The sequence below is a fragment of the Malus sylvestris genome, chromosome 1 (assembly GCF_916048215.2).
Source record: "Malus sylvestris chromosome 1, drMalSylv7.2, whole genome shotgun sequence".
Lineage (NCBI taxonomy): Eukaryota > Viridiplantae > Streptophyta > Magnoliopsida > Rosales > Rosaceae > Malus > Malus sylvestris.
Window position 1 is genome coordinate 29,980,449 of NC_062260.1, and position 17,992 is coordinate 29,998,440.

General features: G+C 36.9%; 1 pseudogene; it reads right to left on the reverse strand.

Annotated features, from left to right (window-relative positions):
• Positions 1-14,849: 14,849 nt before the first annotated feature.
• Positions 14,850-15,013, reverse strand: LOC126634008 (U2 spliceosomal RNA; annotated as a pseudogene).
• Positions 15,014-17,992: the final 2,979 nt, after the last annotated feature.

The following is a 17,992-nucleotide window of genomic DNA, read 5'->3' on the forward strand; positions in this document are numbered from 1 at the left end:
ATAATCAATTTTGAAACTATATGTAGAATCAGTTTGTATCATTTATTAGTAGAATCAGTTCAATCCGTTGTCGACTATTTTTGCACAATCGGTTCAATCAATCCTCTCCTATTTTTGCATAATCAGTTCAACCTGTCCTTAACCATTTTTGCAAAATCATTTCAACCCATCATTGACCATTTTTGCAGAATAGGTTCAATTAGTCGTTGACCTTTTTTTCCAAAATTAGTTCAACCCATCATTGACAATTTTTGCAAAATCAGTTTAACCCACCTCAAACATTTTTTGCAGAATCAGTTCAAGTCATCGACCATTTTTGTAGAATTAGTTCAATCAATCTTCGACCATTTTTGTAGAATAGTTCAACTCATTTTTGACAATTTTTGTAGAAACATTTCACTGTCTTCTACCATTTTTGTAAAAACAATTCAATATGTCTTCAACTATTTTTGCAGAATCAGTTCAACCACGCTGACGTCTACTACTTCAAGATCCAAGACTTGGCTAGTTCGGTGTTTGCCCGTTTCTTTTCGACCATTTTTACAGAATCAGTTCAACCGCGCCGACGTCTACTACTTCAAGGTCAAAGACTCGATCAGTTTGGTATTTGCCCCTTTCGCTGCGACTCCTTCAAGGGATTCTTGATTGCTCATCCATATGTGCCTTTTGCTTTTCCTTTCTGGTTTTTTGTTTGTGCTCTGTTTGGCTACCGAAAAAGTGGGGAAGAAAGTAACGTACAAAAGTTTAGGAATTTGTACCTGTAACACAACCCACACGTTGAATCAATGAAAAAGGATAGAAATTATAACGATATTGAAATGGATCTAAGATGCTTCTCGCCGTGTTTGATTTGAATATCATATACTATAAAGCAACAAGAACATTAATTGATCCAATTTCAGGGCACATTAACTTGAAAAGGAAAAAGAAGGGAATAATACCCGTCTAAAGAATAATTAAAACTAAATGGAAACTTTAATTGTTCAATTGGAGATGAAAATGGGATGGTAAGCTGGGTAGAGGTCGCAGATCCACAAGTTTATTCATTCATTAAGAAACCATTTACTAGTTTGGTGCATCCGCCCTTCAGTCAAATGGTGCCCTACTGAATCATTATTATAATTATCAAGATATGAATTAACTAATAAACCTTGTTGGAAGTCCAAACTGAAAAAGAATGACAATTATAATAATAAACCTTGTTGTATACGCAGTTCCTTACTCGAATCCTAAAACTTATAAATCCAAACATTTTCGGAAAAAAACTGGATAAAAGTTGGACCGCATATTTCGATATGAAAATTTCCGATTAGATTGATTTTTTTTTTCAACTCTAATCCCACTATTAGATTAGTACAAATAGAAATTAGCTCAACGAATAATTAAATTGAACCAATATTTCTTGAAGAGAGAAAAAAAGAGAAAGGAGCAACAGTTGTAGAGATAGAAGTGTGGAAAAAAGTTTTTCACTATAAAGAGTAATTTTGTAATTTACACCCCAGAGCAAAAAAAGGCAATGATAGTTATTTTTCATATGTATTAACTTTTGTCTCCTTGAAATGTTTAAAAAGTATTGTCTTAATATACAATTAAGTATTAAAAGTATACTCATGTAATTTTTTCTATAAAAAAATCATAAATACAAATGGGTGATTTTGTATAAAAATCAATAAAATTTACAATATTAACAATATATCAACAATATTTATCTAAACGACTAATTAATAGAACTCTGTTTGTCAACAAAAATAGGGTGAAAAGACTATTTAATCTTCTATCACATAAAAAAATGATAAGCAATAATGTAGTATCACATATCTAAATTTTACTGTTTTTATTGAACCCTCCCCAGCAACGGCGCCAAAATTTTGTTGTGTTCATTTCAAGTGCAAATATAAGGATAGTACAATGACACAGGTAAGGGTGTCGAACCACATGGATTGATTAGAACTCTACAAATTACTAGCTTTATGTGAACCCTAACTAAGCAATGAAAATGAAAACTGAATTTAGATTTTTGTTTTGAAAGCTAAAGTAACTTAAAATGCAAGACAAGATAAAGATGAATGATAGAGGGTTCTTTAGATTTATGCCCTTGCAACTCTTCAACTCTAGACAAAACTCTAGACAAAAATCCACATATATTATAACTTCTAAATAAAACCCAAATTTTAAAAATGATGTCATGTTGGATAAAAGATGTCCACGAATTTGTGTCTATTTACAAAATCATGCCACCAAATCTCTTATACGTTTCTTTTAGACATTTAATTTGTTTAATATATTTTTAATTTTGTGTGAACTCCTCCAATCCAAAACCTAATTAGATCAAATATATACGGACATATATTCTACATTTATGTATACTAATACCATAAAAAGAAGTAGGTAAATTAATTTTGTTACAAATTTTTTAAAAGTAGGCACATTAATTTTCATGTAATTATATAGTAGGTAAATTATTTTCATAAACTTAAACATATTGTTTTCAAAAAATTAATTTTCATAGTAGGTGTAACGACCCGTCTTCAACTATTACAATTTTTATAATTTTAAAGTATGAATTTACGAAAATGTCCTTCGAGGCAAAAACTTTAACTTTTGTTGACCATCTTGTCGTGTCACGTAAGATTCATTTCCTTGGCATATTTTGGTAGTACTCGTCATTATGAATGCGTGAGCACAAACTGAATGTAATTTGGAATTATAACGAAAAAGTTATAGGCAAGCAAAGTTAGGGGCGAAATAGTCATTTGACCATCATCTAGAAGACTCTAGATTTGGTGGAGCAGTGAGATGATGCCACGTGTGTGGCCAGGATGGAGGGATAAGGAGAGAGAAGGACGGAAAAAAGAGAGATGGACGGAGGAGAGAAAGGAGAAATGAAGGAAATGAAGGAAAAAAGGAACTAGCCAACCCAGACCTTCATTTGGCCCACGACCCGACCAGGTTCCCGCAAGGCAACCCCAACTTTTTCTTTGTCGTTTTTCCGACGAATTTTGTCGGAATCTTGCTTGGAAACGACTCACCATCGTCCCACATTCCCTTCTCATAAAAAAACTGAGTCATTTTGGCTCTGATTTGGAAATAATGAAACTGTCAGCTTCGAGGACATCACGATAGCGATCTGTCATTTCGGCAAGCCTCATCGTCGATTACCACCACCAATCTACTCCCCATAAACTCAGGAACAAAGACCAAGTAGTGGTTGAGATGTTAGAGTTCGTTTTGAGGTCGAATTGAGAACACCAATTTCTAGGGTTTATGGCGAATCGAGGCTTTTTCAGGCCACTTCCCGGCCGAATTGGACTTCGGCCCAAGATGAAAGTTCTTCCTCTTAATGAGCTCTACATTCCTGTAAAAATTGGTGAATTTTGGAGTTGGTTAGAATTCGTGGTTTTTGTTCGTCGAAAACCGCCATATGCGGCAGCGCGTGGGGGAACCCGAGGTCCCTCCTTAGGTTTTTCAACATGCCGAATCCGAATCCATTGTCCGTTTTCCTAAAGGCTATCATTTAGGTAGAGTTTTACTAAATGGACTCAAAGGATAGGTGCATCGGCAGGATGTGACTTCATCCTCGCTAGCTTGAGCGGCTCCTGGACAACAAAATATATGTGAGTATACCCTTTCTTAATTTGCATGTTTTTATAAAATATTAGGATTGCATTCACGAAAAGCATTATTTATTGATTTCACGCTTTATGCATTATTTATGATCTATCGAAGTTACGCTTTACTAAAAGTTACGAATTATTGGATTTTCATATATGAAATTCTATGTATTTCGAATATGATTTATTTTACGGATTTACGATATGACTTACTATGGTTTATGAAATGAGGTTTTGAGCTTTTGAGCTCCGGTGTTTTAATATAAGATTTTGACAAATGTTTTATGTTCATAGCTAGTGAGTTATTATACTGCACATACACACAACACGGGTATGACGTCTATGGCCATAGGACACAGTTGATGATATTTATGATATACCCCCAGTTTCATTGGCGAAACCAGTGTCGGTCAGCTTCACCAGCCACAACTAGTGTAGATGTGTATGTTATGCTATTTTATTCAGCTTCACCTTGGGGTGATGGACATGTACTGTCTTTGAGCGACTATCTTACCCCTAGTGAGTATAGTATTGATGAGATTTATGAATTTGCCTTCGGGCAACAATATTACTCTTACTGAGCACTGTTTTACTCGTACTTGTTTTACGAACGCATTTCATGGCATGCTAAAGTTTTCAGAAAATCTATTATGTAATATTATATGTGTTTTCAAAACAAGGGGTTAGTATGTTAAAAAAGAAAATGGTTTTCTTATTATTAGTATTATTATTATAAACTTTGATCCATTCACCATTTTGTTTTACACCCCCTTAGGAGTTAGAATCAAGGCATAGGATCCTAGCATCATAGCACTTCGGCATAGGTATCTTCGAGTTTCCTTCTCGGTGTAGGACCCACTCCTTTGTTCGTACTTTCTCTATTAATTCTTTTACATTATTCTTGATTAGTTGTATGCTCTGAACATGGTTTTGCATTGGTATGTTCATTTCTAATTACGTATTTTATTCGCATGCATGTTTAAAATGTCTTCGTCACCCTCAGGTGTCGGCCAACACGTGCATATCCTGGTATTTGGGGATATCGGGATTGGGGCGTGTCAGTAGGTAAATTTTTTCGTGTAATTATATAGTAGGTAAATTATTTTCATGAAATTAAACAATATATATTGTTTTCAAAAAATTAATTTTCATAGTAGGTAAACTATTTTCATGTAATTAAATTGCAGGTATAAAATTAAGAAATAGAGATTGTTTCCATGAAATTAATTTTCATAGTAGGTAAATTATTTTCATATAATTAAACAATAGATATCGTTGAAAATAAACAAAATTAGGTATATTCAAATTGAAATTTATTGTCGAAATTAAAAAAATTTCCAAATTAACTCATTCATCTAGAACCATATTTCATGGCTATAATACCTTGCCAAATTCAATGCTGGTGATCAATTAAAACAAAATTACAAGAACTTTTCATACTGGCTTAGATATAAAAACGGACACACAAACTTAATTTGGTAAGTTGCTTAGTTGGATCCTAATCATTGGGTTTTATTCGGATAAATATTATATGATGGGCTAGAGGCTGGGAAAAATGAGTTTGGATGGGGAAAGTTAAATTTTCAGTTTAAAAAAAAAAATATTCATACACACAAAATGTGTAAGTAAATGCTAGTTATAATTAAAGAAAAACTAATGAAAATGATTTGAAAACTTTGAGTTTTAACGATAAAGACAAAATAAATGGTAAAGTGAATAGTACCATGATTGACTTTTTAGTGTAAAAATGTGATTTTTTCATTAAAGTGAATAGTACTGAAAGCTTTTCGTTAAAATTTCCTATAATTAATTCAAGCCATGTGTAATTTGTTGGCTCCATAAATTAAGCACTAAACCTATCAAATCAAATTCTCCAACCCACATATCAAGATTTATAGCTGAAAGAAGAAAAAAATCTTTCAAGCTGGTCAGACAAATGAGAGGTAAATCAAGAAAGAAAATAAATCTATTTTCAAGACATCTATTACATAATGAAGTTCACTCGGCCAATAAATAAAAGGGACACTTTGGATGCGGTCCTTAACTACCAATGTTCATTGATTGAAATCTTGGTGGTTTTTAACTTTTGATTGAAGTTCCTGACATTAATGTAATAATGTATTTTTATGTAGGTTATTATATTTTTAAATTAAAAATAAAATTTGTAGTTATTTATATTAATGAGATTTTAAATGAAACCCATATTTTATGGGATTAAAAATATTAAAGATGAATTATACTCTTCAATATATTGTGTATGTGTATATATGTATATATGTGTGTGTGTGTGTGTGTACATGGGTACGTTCATCAAAACTAACCAAAAAATTATTGTACCAAAGCATGAGTGCATTTTTCAAAAGCACCCAAAAAAAAAAAAGCCGTAATAACATTATTAAATTTCTTCTATTAAACTTGACATGGATACATTCTCAAAATCAACAAAAATAGAATGTATCCATATAAGTTTAAAAATGGATTAGAGAAAAGATTGAATGAAATTTTATATAAAAAAAAAAGGGTACATTTTAAATTAAAAAGGGTACATTTTTAACAAATTGGTATATTTAAGAATGGATACATATAAGCTTAAAAAATTGAAATTTTTTTATAAAAATTTAATGGGTACAAACTTATTCTAATTGTTGATGCACAAAATCAGTAAGGACTTTGGTACAACAGAAAATGTTAAGTTTGTGACATTTGCTAGATTGATTCGGTTACTAGTGTGGATAAGTATGTAAATAGATAGGAACAGGGAAGTAAACACAAGATGTACGTGGTTCACCCAGATTGGCTTTGTCCACGGAGTATAGGAGTTCTCATTAATTGTGAAGGATTTATACAAGTACATAGGTTCAATCTCTCCTTTAGTGAGTACTAGTGAATGATTTAGTACCAATAACATTAGGAAATATTTTGAGAGAATGATCTCTATTTATAGAAGAGAGTTTCTAGTTTCATTCTGACATTGACACATGTCGTGTTGTGATTGGCTTCTGATGTTGACACCTGTCGTGCTATGATTGGCTTCTGATGTCGACACGTGTCGCACTGTGATTGGCCTCCTGGTTGGAGGGAAACTCTTATGGGTCCTTGACGGTATAACGTTGACCGGTGCTCAATAGTTTCGGGATTGGTCAAGTATGGTACAAATAGGGCTCCCCTAAGTTCCCGAGTGAGGGAAGCTCATTGGTTGGGGATTTGCAAGATCCAAGCCATTGAGTAATCATGAAACTTCTAAGTACTGAAGTGTGGTATCATTTTCACTTGTCTTATCTGTCTCATACGTAGATGTGACATCTTCTCTGGAAGTACTTTTCCTCCATCCAGGGGTGGTATCTTTAATTGATGAAGATGCACAAGGTAATGTATCAATTTCACTTGAAGCTTACTTGTAGTTTCGGGCTTGGTCAAGTGCAATACAAAACCCTATAGTAAGAGTCCTCCAAGTCGCTGAGCTAGGAGATTTGCCGAAAGAGGTAACAGGCAAGGTAAGCAATCAGACTTCTAAGTAAGCAACCTGGATATGAGGTTCGACTTCGGCTTCCGGTTGATTGTTCTCCTTTTCCTTATGTCGTAAACAGCAATAAGGATAAGAAGAAGCAAATGAAAAAGAGATGATATGAGATACTTTTGCTTTTGAAGAAGTAACTTTCCACAGGCTTATTCTTGAACTGGGCTAGAGGGTTTTCTGGTTTCCTTCAGAGTATAAAGCCGACTCAAGAATTTGAGGGTTAAAACAAGTCCATCAAATCAAGAGTGCATTCGACCTTGATGATATGGGATACTTTTGCTGTTGACGAAGTTATAGATGTATCGGCATGTGTTCTGTTACGCTTCTCTCCACATGCTTCCTTGTATCCTTCTCACTTGCCCTATCTGTTCCTCAGGCAGATATAGTATCTTCTCTGGAAGCATAAGATGTTGAAGATGAGTACTCGAGAGTAATGTCAGGTAAGTAATCAGGCAAGGGGTTCCAGGCAGTTAGTTCCTGATTGGAAGCTTGATTCCAAGTGCTGATTGATTGCTCTCTTTCTCTTTGTCTTGCAGGTAAGAACAAGGCCAAAGGAAAAAACATGATATGGGATACTCTTGCTTTTAACCCTGATGATATGAGATACTCTTGCTTTGGTGTGGCTTGTTTGCAGAGGTATTATCGGGAAGAAAAGAAGCTGAGTATTTCGAGAGACTTCGTTGGGAGCGCCCTCTCAGATATGAGGAAGGGTTGAGCATTTTTGCAGGTCTGCCTGTCCGTGGAGAATAAAGGTCGACATATATAGGAGTCTCCCTAACAACAAGTAGTAATGATATTCCTTTACCCTTCTTGGTCGTAGCAATGTAGTGGAAGCTGCAAGCTTCACGTGTTTTAACTTTGTCAGAGCACTTTGAAAAAGTGGTATGTGGTATCTGGAAAGCTGATGTTGTGTGTGAAGATTGCAGCTTTATCCAAGGAAATTTGGCTCTTGAAGTTCGAAGAGCGATGCCTCTTCGGTTTTCGAACAAGCAATCTTGTCGGGGATCTGGCTCTCGAGATTCGAAGAGCGGTGCCTCTTCGATTTTTGAGAAAGCAATCATGTTGGGAGTCTGGCTCTTGAGATTCGGAGAGCGGTGCCTTTTCGATTTTTGAGAAAGTAATCATGTTGGAAGTCTGGCTCTCAAGATTCGGAGGGCGGTGTCTCTTCGATTTTTGAGCAAGTAATAATGTTATTCCTTTACCCTTCTTGGTCATAGCAATATAGTGGGAGCTGCAAGTTTCACATGTTTTAACTTTGTCAGAGCGCTTTGAAAAAGTGGTCTGTGGTATCTGGAAAGCTGATGTTGCGTGTGAAGATTGTAGACAAGCTTTATCCAAGGAAATCTGGTTCTCGAAGTTCAGATAGCGGTGCCTCTTCGGTTTTCAAACAAGCAATCTTGTTGGGGATCTGGCTCTTGAGATTCAGAGAACGGTGCCTCTTCGATTTTTGAGAAAGTAATCTTGTTAGAAGTCTGACTCTTGAGATTCAGAGAGCAGTGTCTCTTCGACTTTTGAGAAAGTAATCCTGTTGGGAGTCTCACTCTCGAGATTTGGAGAGTAGTTCCTCTTCGATTTTTGAGCAAGCAATCTTGTTGCGAGTGTTTTCTCGAATGTGAGTAAAGGTTGGGTATTTTTGCCAGTTTGCCTTACCACGGAGCATGGAGGTTGACACACATTGGGACTTTCTAGTTATCAAGCAGTGGTGCTGTTCCTTTACCCTTGTGGGTAATAGTAGGGTAGTTGGACCTTCAAAATTTATGTGTCTAAACTTTGTCAGAGATCGTTGGTTGCGTGTGGAAAGTGGTGCCTCTTCGAAATCCGAAGAGTGGTGCCTCTTCGAAATCCAGAGAGTGGTGCCTCTTCAATTTTTGAACCAACAGCCCTGTTGCCCTTTCTTTATAAGGGCACCAATTGTATGCCAGGAGTACATTCAGATAGTTATTGCTTGTAGGAATTTTCCCCTTACTTCAGAGATTTATTGCACTCCATTTCTCCTTCATTATTTCTGATAATGTCTGGTCTATCCGACCGTCGTTTTGACTTAAACTTTGGTGAAGAGGTAGCTATGCCTTCTCAAGACAACATATGGCGCCCATCCTTCTTATCTCCTACTGGTCCTCTTACCGTTAGGGACTCTGTGACGAAGAATGATATGACCACTGCGGTGGTGGCCAGGAACATTCTCACTCCAAAAAATAACAGACTACTTTCCAAACGGTCTGATGAGTTGGCTGTTAAGGATTCTTTAACTCTCATTGTTCAGTGTGCAGGTTCTGTGTCTGATATGGCCCAACACCTATTTGCTCGAACCTGCCAAGTTGAATCATTGGCGGCTGAAGTGATAAGTCTCAAACAAGAGATCAGAGGGCTCAAGCATGAGAATAAACAGTTGCACAGGCTCGCAAATGACTATGTTACAAACATGAAGATGAAGCTTGACCAGTTGCAAGAATCTGATGGTCAGATTTTGCTTGATCATCAGAGGTTTATGGGTTTGTTCCAAAGGCATTTATTGCCTTTGTCTTCTGGGGTTGTACTGCGTAATGAAGCTCCAAATGATCAACCTTCGGTGCCTTCTCCTTCTGGGGTTCTGCCCAGTACTAAGGCTCTGAATGATCACCCTCCGATGCCTACTCTTTCTGGGGCTCTGCCGACTGCTGAGACTTCTCATGAGCAACCTTTGTGAATGCTCCCTCTTGTTTGTTTATTTTGATTCATGTATATGTATATATTTGTAACTTATCGAATATATCAATAAACAAGCTTTGCTTCATTTCAACGTATTGTGTTAAATACACCAAGGTCTTCTTCACTATGTTCTTTGAATTTTTTTCTTTTGTTGAAGCTTGTATGTTGAAGATTTGAGAGTGAAGCATGTATGTTGAGGTAGTGCTCCCTTAATTTCCCAAGTGAGGAAAACTTCTCGGTTGGAGACTTGAAAAATCCAAGTCACTGAGTGGTCGTGAGACTTCTGAGTATCAAGGTGCAGTAGCATATGGTAGGAGTCCCCCAAGTCTCCGGTCAAGGGAGTGGACAAATAAGGCATTTCCTTTCTAAATGGTAGCCCAAAACTCCTCATTCATATATATTTGTTATGAAAGTTGTTAGGCTCAAAGAAGATGAGGCCTAGACAATTTTTTTTTCTTTCGAATTTTCGAATTTTTGGATTTCCGAAATATATATATATATATATATATATATATATATATATATTTTAAGCTTTGTAGGTGAAGCTTTGGTGTTGAAACTTTGTAGGTGAAGCTTTAAGGTTGAAGCTTTGTTGGGCACCATGAATTGATTTTGCTTCACACTATCTTGATCAAGATAGTGTGAAGCTTTTGTAGGTCAAACTTTTGTGTTGAAGCTTTTGTGGGTCAAGCTTTTGTGGGTGAAGCTTTTGTAGGTGAAACTTTTATGGGTCAAGCTTTTATAGGTGAAGCTTTTGTGGGTCAAGCTTTTGTAGGTGAAGCTTTTGTAGGTGAAGCTTTTATGGGTCAAGCTTTTGTGGGTCAAGCTTTTATAGGTCAAGCTTTTGTGGGTCAAGCTTTTACAAGTTTTTATAGGTCAAGCTTTTGTAGGTGAAGCCTTTATGGGTGAAGCTTTTATATTGAAGCTTTTGTGGGTGAAGATTTTGTGTTGAAGCTTTGGAGTTGAAGCTTTGTAGGTGAAGCTTTGGAGTTGAAGCTTTTGTTGGGTACCATGAATTGATTTTGGTTCACACTATCTTGATCAAGATAGTGTGAAGCTTTTGAGAATTTGTAGTTGTCCTCCATTGATGAAGCTTTTGTGTTGAAGTTTTTGTGGGTAAAGCTTTTGTGTTAAAGCTTTTGTGGGTCAAGCTTTTGTAGGTGACGCTTTTGTGGGTCAAGCTTTTGTAGGTTAAGTTTTAGTGGGTCAAGCTTTTATAGGTCAAGCTTTTGTGGGTCAAGCTTTTATAGGTCAAACTTTTGTGGGTCAAGCTTTTGTGGGTCAAGCTTTTATAGGTCAAGCTTTTGTGGGTCAAGCTTTTGTGGGTCAAACTTTTGTAGGTGAAGCTTTTGTGGGTGAAACTTTTGTGTTGAAGCTTTTGTAGGTGAAGTTTTGGAGTTGAAGCTTTGTAGGTGAAGCTTTGGAGTTGAAGCTTTTGTTCAGTACCATGAATTGATTTTGCTTCACACTATCTTGATCAAGATAGTGTGAAGCTTTTGAGAATTTGTCGTTGTCTTCCATTGATGAAGCTTTGTTGAATTTCCCATTTTTTTTTTTGGCAAACTAGAAATTTGAAAATGTGGGAGAGACAACATATACAAATTTTGCTTTCACACTCTTGAGCAAGAAATTGTGATGCAAGCCACACCTTGTAGTAGTTGAAGGTTTGGATGAACCATATAAATTGAATTTGCTTCGAAGGTCTGAGAATTGTAGTTGCCCTCCATTGATGAAGCTTTTGTTGGCACCATAAATTGGTTTTGCTTTACACTGTCTTGATTAAGAGTGTGTGAAGCTTTTGAGAATTGTGGTTGAGCTATTTTGATGAAGCTTTTGTTGGCACCATAAATTGGTTTTACTTCACACTGTCTTGATCAAGATTGTGTGAAGCTTTTGAGAATTGTGGTTGCCCTCCATTGATGAAGCTCTTGTTGGCACCATAAATTGGTTTTGCTTCACACTGTCTTGATAAAAAGTGTGTGAAGCTTTTGAGAATTGTGGTTGAACTCCTTTGATGAAGCTCTTGTTGGCACCATAAATTGGTTTTGCTTCACACTATCTTGATCAAGAGTGTGTGAAGCTTTTGAGAATTGTGGTTGCCCTCCATTGATGAAGTTCTTGTTATTGGCACCATAAATTGGTTTTGCTTCACACTGTCTTGATCAAGAGTGTGTGAAACTTTTGAGAATTGTGGTTGCCCTCTATTGTTGAAACTTTTGTTAGCACCACAAATTGGTTTTGCTTCACACTGTCTTTATCAAGAGTGTGTGAAGCTTTTGAGAATTGTGGTTGAACTCCTTTGATGAAGCTCTTGTTGGCACCATAAATTGGTTTTGTTTCACACTGTCTTGATCAAGAGTGTGTGAAGCTTTTGAGAATTATGGTTGAACTCATTTGATAAAGCTCTTGTTGGCACCATAAATTGGTTTTGCTTCACACTGTCTTGATTAAGAGTGTGTGAAGCTTTTGAGAATTGTGGTTGAACTCTTTTGATGAAGCTCTTGTTGGCACCATAAATTGGTTTTGCTTCATACTGTCTTGATCAAGAGTGTGTAAAGATTTCTACGAGTTGTAGTGTTTGCATTGTTACAGAGGGGAAATGTTTGAAGCAGATGCAAGAGGGCTGAATAACTTGATCTTCGTATGCCATGCACTGAAGTTGTTGTTGGCTTGCAACAAGACTTTGTTGGTGACTATAACTCTTGTTGGGCATAAGTGCTCATCTAGTTAAGTTGTCAAGCTTGAGGGTTTTTGATTATTTGTGAATGCTAGGAATTCACATGTACAAGTTGTACCACTAGTCTTCTGGTAGGTGGAATGAATGGTGAGTTGCTTTCATCACTTGGTTGGTGATACGAATATGAGTTCCTTCTTCCCCTAGTTGGTGGCATGAATGGCAAGTTGCCAAATGATATTAGAGTACGGGTTGTACATTTCATCACCTGGTTGGTGGCATGAAGGATAGTACAGGTTGTACATTTCATCACTTGGTTGGTGGCATGAGTGGCAAGTTGCCAAATGATATTAGAGTATAGGTTGTACATTTCATCACCTGGTTGGTGGCATGAAGGAGAGTACGGATTGTACATTTCATCACCTGGTTAGTGGCATGAAGATGAGTTCCTTCTTCACCTGGTTGGTGGCATGAGTGGCAAGTTGCCAAATGATATTAGAGTACGGGTTGTACATTTCATCACCTGGTTGGTGGCATGAAGAAGAGTACAAGTTGTACATTTCATCACCTAATTGGTGGCATGAAAATGAGTTCGTTCTTCACATTTCATCACCTGGTTGGTGAAAATAAGGGCAAGGTGTCTAGGCACATTGTAGCAAGTGTCGAATGACACAAAATATGTTGAACCCTTTCAAAGCACAGTTGGCTTATGTATGAATGTGTTGGAATGTATGATTGAATGAATATACTGTGAAACTGTTCGTTTATTTGTATAGTCTTATTGACATATACTTAGACTTTGTTTCATGTTGAAGCTTTGAACCCCGAGTGTTTCATTGCTAGGAATGTAAGAGGATTAGGATCGAGTTGTCTAAATCACCTCTTTATTGAATTCATGCCAAATAGTCTTCGTTACATAGGATGCCGAACGGCTGAAGCTTAACACTTGTACAATGTGAATTTACTTGTAATAGTACTTCAAGTGATCAACGTTCCATGGATGGCCAAGGGTCTTGCCATCAGAGCTTCTAAGCTTGTAGAAGCCAGGGCGACTGATGCCAACAACTTCAAACGGTCAATCCCAGTTTAGACTAAGTGTTCTTTCACTAGGGACTCTGTCGCAGAGTAATCTTTTCTTCAATACCCAGTCCCCTACTTTGAAAGAACGAGGTTTGACCCTGGAGTCATAGTAGTTGGAGATCCGCTGCTTGTAGGCGACAATCCTCAAATGAGCCTGGTTTCTGTGTTCCTCGACTAGATCTAAGTTGAGGGTAAGTTGTTTGTCATTTTCACTTTACACGTAGTTCTGGACTCGGAATGTTGCTTGCTCAAGCTCAATTAGGAAAACTGCCTCTGTACCAAAGGTAAGTGAGAATGGGGTTTCTCCTGTTGATGTCCGATACGAAGTGTGGTATGACGAAAGAACTTGGGGTACAAATTCTGGCCAACAACCTTTAGCCTTGTCCAAGCTGGTTTTCAAAGTTCGCTTGATTATTTTGTTGATGGCTTCAACTTGTCCATTAGACTGAGGATGAGCTGGGGAGGCAAAACATAAGTTGATGTTGAATTTAGAGCAGAACATCCTGAACTTATTGTTGTCGAACTGTCGCTCGTTGTCAGTGATTATCGCATTGGGAATGCCAAATCTGCAAAGGATGTTCTTCCATAAGAAATTTTCTATTTTTGCCTCAGTAATGGTTGCCAAGGGTTCTACTTCGGCCCACTTTGTGTAGTAGTCAACTGCAACGATTGTGGGTGAAGCTTTTGTGTTGAAGCTTTTGTGGGTCAAGCTTTTGTAGGTGACGCTTTTGTGGGTCAAGTTTTTGTGGGTTAAGCTTTTATAGGTCAAGCTTTTGTGTGTCAAGCTTTTATAGGTCAAGTTTTTGTGGGTCAAGCTTTTGTGGGTCAAGCTTTTATAGGTCAAGCTTTTATGGGTCAAGCTTTTGTAGGTGAAGCTTTTGTGGGTGAAGCTTTTGTGGTGAAGCTTTTGTGTTGAAGCTTTTGTAGGTGAAGCTTTGGAGTTGAAGCTTTTGTTGGGTACCATGAATTGATTTTGCTTCACACTATCTTGATCAAGATAGTGTGAAGCTTTTGAGAATTTGTAGTTGTCCTCCATTATGAAGCTTTGTTGAATTTCCCTTTTTTTTTTTTTTTTTAGGAAACTAAAAATTTGAAAATGTGGGAGAGACAACATATACAAATTTTGCTTTCACATTGTTGAGCAAGAGATTGTGATGCAAGCCACACCTTGTAATAGTCATTGTCCAAAATATCGATATTATCGGCGAAATATCGCCGATAATATCGTCATTTTGAGATAACGATATTTTCACACTTAACCCCTTAAGTATCATCAATATATCGATATTTTCAGCGTTTTAATGCATTATTTGGGCAATATATCGCGATATTATCGTTTATATCGCGAAACGAAACCCAAAAATACTTTAAAATGCTAAAAAATATTAAACTAACAAGAACAGACACTACACCTGATCTTAGCCAAAAGGCCGAGAAGGGTATGCCCTCGTCAGCTTTGGAATGTGGCTTTTATAGACCTGTTTGCTTGCTCACTTCTATTGCACGGCCGATGTGGGATGCAAACTACTAGAAGCAACGTTCTTTTTTTCTCCTCTACCGCGCTCCAGCTTATGCAGAATCTTCTGTTCCTTCCCCTCATTTGCCTCCAAAAACTTTACTTTCCTTGCTATATCTTTGTTTTCAGCTACCATCCTTTGCTGCACCATTTCTACATTAATATTGTTGTCTTCCATTATAAGCGTATGTATACTAGTTATGAATCCCCCGATGGCTTCAACAACTTCCTCATCCGAGAGTCTATCCATAGCTTGTGACCATTCATTACATAACACAAAAACGGGCGGTGCTCCAATAACTATCAACGGAAAAATTGTTTAAGATGATACAAGCAGTGTTCTAAAACGCGGGCTAGGCAGCGCCTAGGCGCTGGACGACGGGTCTCCGTCGCGATTATTATGAAATCGTTCAACAAATCGGAAGGGCTATTAATCGGTGTCTAGGCGGCTGTTGGGCGGGCAAGGCGGCCGCTGGACGGGCAACACGGGCTAGGCGGCCTCGACGGCCTCTTGGTTTTGTAACAAAAAAAAAAACTCTTTGTACAGACGACAAGAGAGTGATCTGTTGAGGAAGGAGAGAAAGATCTGCAATTTTGTTGTTGAAAGAAAAGAGAGAGAGTCGTCTGGAACTTCTTGAAACCATCGCCGTCGGGGATCACCACTACACTGACCCATACAATTTAGTTCATTTTTGGGTTGGGTTGGGTTGGTCGGGATCTGCGGTTTGATGAAGATGAAGAGTTGGTTGCTCGATGACAAGACGACACCGCAGGAAGAACTAGGTTGTTTAAACCAAGAGATCTGGCGTTTAATGGAGAAGCGAAGAGAAGAGATGGAGACTTTGGAATTGACGGCATAAAGAAAAAAGCAGATGAGAGTTGGGTGTCAGAAATGATTCAATGAACAAAGAAAAACACTTGTGGGTGTCAGAAATGATTCAATAAACAAAGAAAAAGACTTGTTTAATAAAATAATGGATTGAGAATATATAATAAATTAAACAAAATATCTAGAAACTATCAAATCTTTTATCATCTTTATTTTACGTTAGGAGTTTCTAACTAAACATACAAGATCTTTTTGCGTTATGTCTTTTTGGATGTATTTTTGCATTTTATTATTCATTTATTATCCATAGAAGTATATTTTTTAGATGTAAATAGACACTTACGTACAAGATATAAAATAAATTTACATAAATCCGCCTAGGCCGCCTAGGCGCCCGTCTAGACCCCGCTTAGCCGCCTAGGCGCTAGGCCCCTGCCCGCCGCCCGACTAGCGCCTAGCGTTTTTTAGAACCTTGGATACAAGTCCTTGCGCTAGATATAATTTCCAAATACGTAAAAAATTTGACATTTACTTTATACAAACTTGAAAAACATCATTAGCACCCAGATTAATGTTAGGTCTTCTCCAATGAGTCGATTTTCGGGTTGTTAATTGCTATATGCTATAATATGGAACTTGAACGTCTACAATGCACCCTAATGCATTAAAAGTTGGAAGTGCAAAATTCGGTACAATATTCTGTCATTTTTATTCACTTTCTATTTTCTAATACCCTAAGCAATTTGATCATATCTTGCTTAGTTCATTTAGACATCTCACATTTGACTTGAAATATAGTATGGTACCCCAAATATAGTATTACTATTAGAGATGCTGAATGTGCATTTATCCTTGAAATTGTATTAATCATAAAATAGTGAAAATTCCTCTCTTAGATCTTAAATGCCCCTCTTTTTTCTATTTCTCACTCACTCATGTCTAAATCTTGTCGAGTTGCATATATTTAGTTGTACGAATGAGCATTAAATTGTTAATACCATGTAATGTATAAAGTGTAAAATATTGTACTAATTCATTATATATAAATGATTATGGTATGTTTAAACTTCTTTTATTAATTACTACATATTTTCTACACTCACAATGTTTGTCAGTTCGCTATATAATCAACTTAAATCAGTTAAATCCATCATGCAATGCATTTCCTTCTAATTTTTTTTAATAAACTAATAGATAATTGACTAAATAAACATTCTGCAAAGTTTCAATAAAATTTTCAAGTTTTTCTTACAATTTCCGTAGTTTCCATAATATTTTTATCGATATCGATAATATCCCGATATTTCCATCGATATTTCCGTGTTTTTGGATTATTGATATTTCTGATATCATCGATATTTAATACTAATAGTCGAAGGTTTGGATGAACCATATAAATTGAATTTGCTTCGAATGTCTGAGAATTGTAGTTGCCCTCCATTGATGAAGCTTTTGTTGGCACCATAAATTGGTTTTGCTTCACACTGTCTTGATCAAGAGTGTGTGAAGCTTTTGAGAATTGTGGTTGAACTCCTTTGATGAAGCTTTTGTTGGCAACATAAATTGGTTTTGCTTCACACTGTCTTGATCAAGATTGTGTGAAGCTTTTGAGAATTGTGGTTGCCCTCCATTGATGAAGCTCTTGTTGGCACCATAAATTGGTTTTGTTTCACAAAAGTGTGTGAAGCTTTTGAGAATTGTGGTTGAACTCCTTTGATGAAGCTCTTGTTAGCCTTGTCCAAGCTGGTTTTTAAAGTTCGCTTGATTATTTTGTTGATGGCTTCAACTTGTCCATTAGACTGGGGATAAGCTGGGGAGGCAAAACATAAGTTGATGTTGAACTTAGAGCAGAACATCATGAACTTATTGTTGTCAAACTATCACCCGTTGTCAGTGACCATCGCATTGGGAATGCCGAATCTGCAAAGGATGTTCTTCCATATGAAGTCTTCTATTTTTGCCTTGGTAATGGTTGCCAAGGGTTCTACTTCGGCCCACTTTGTGAAGTAGTCAACTGCAATGATTGCATAACGGACCTTGCCCTTCCCTGCAGGCATTGGGCCGATCAAATCAAGTC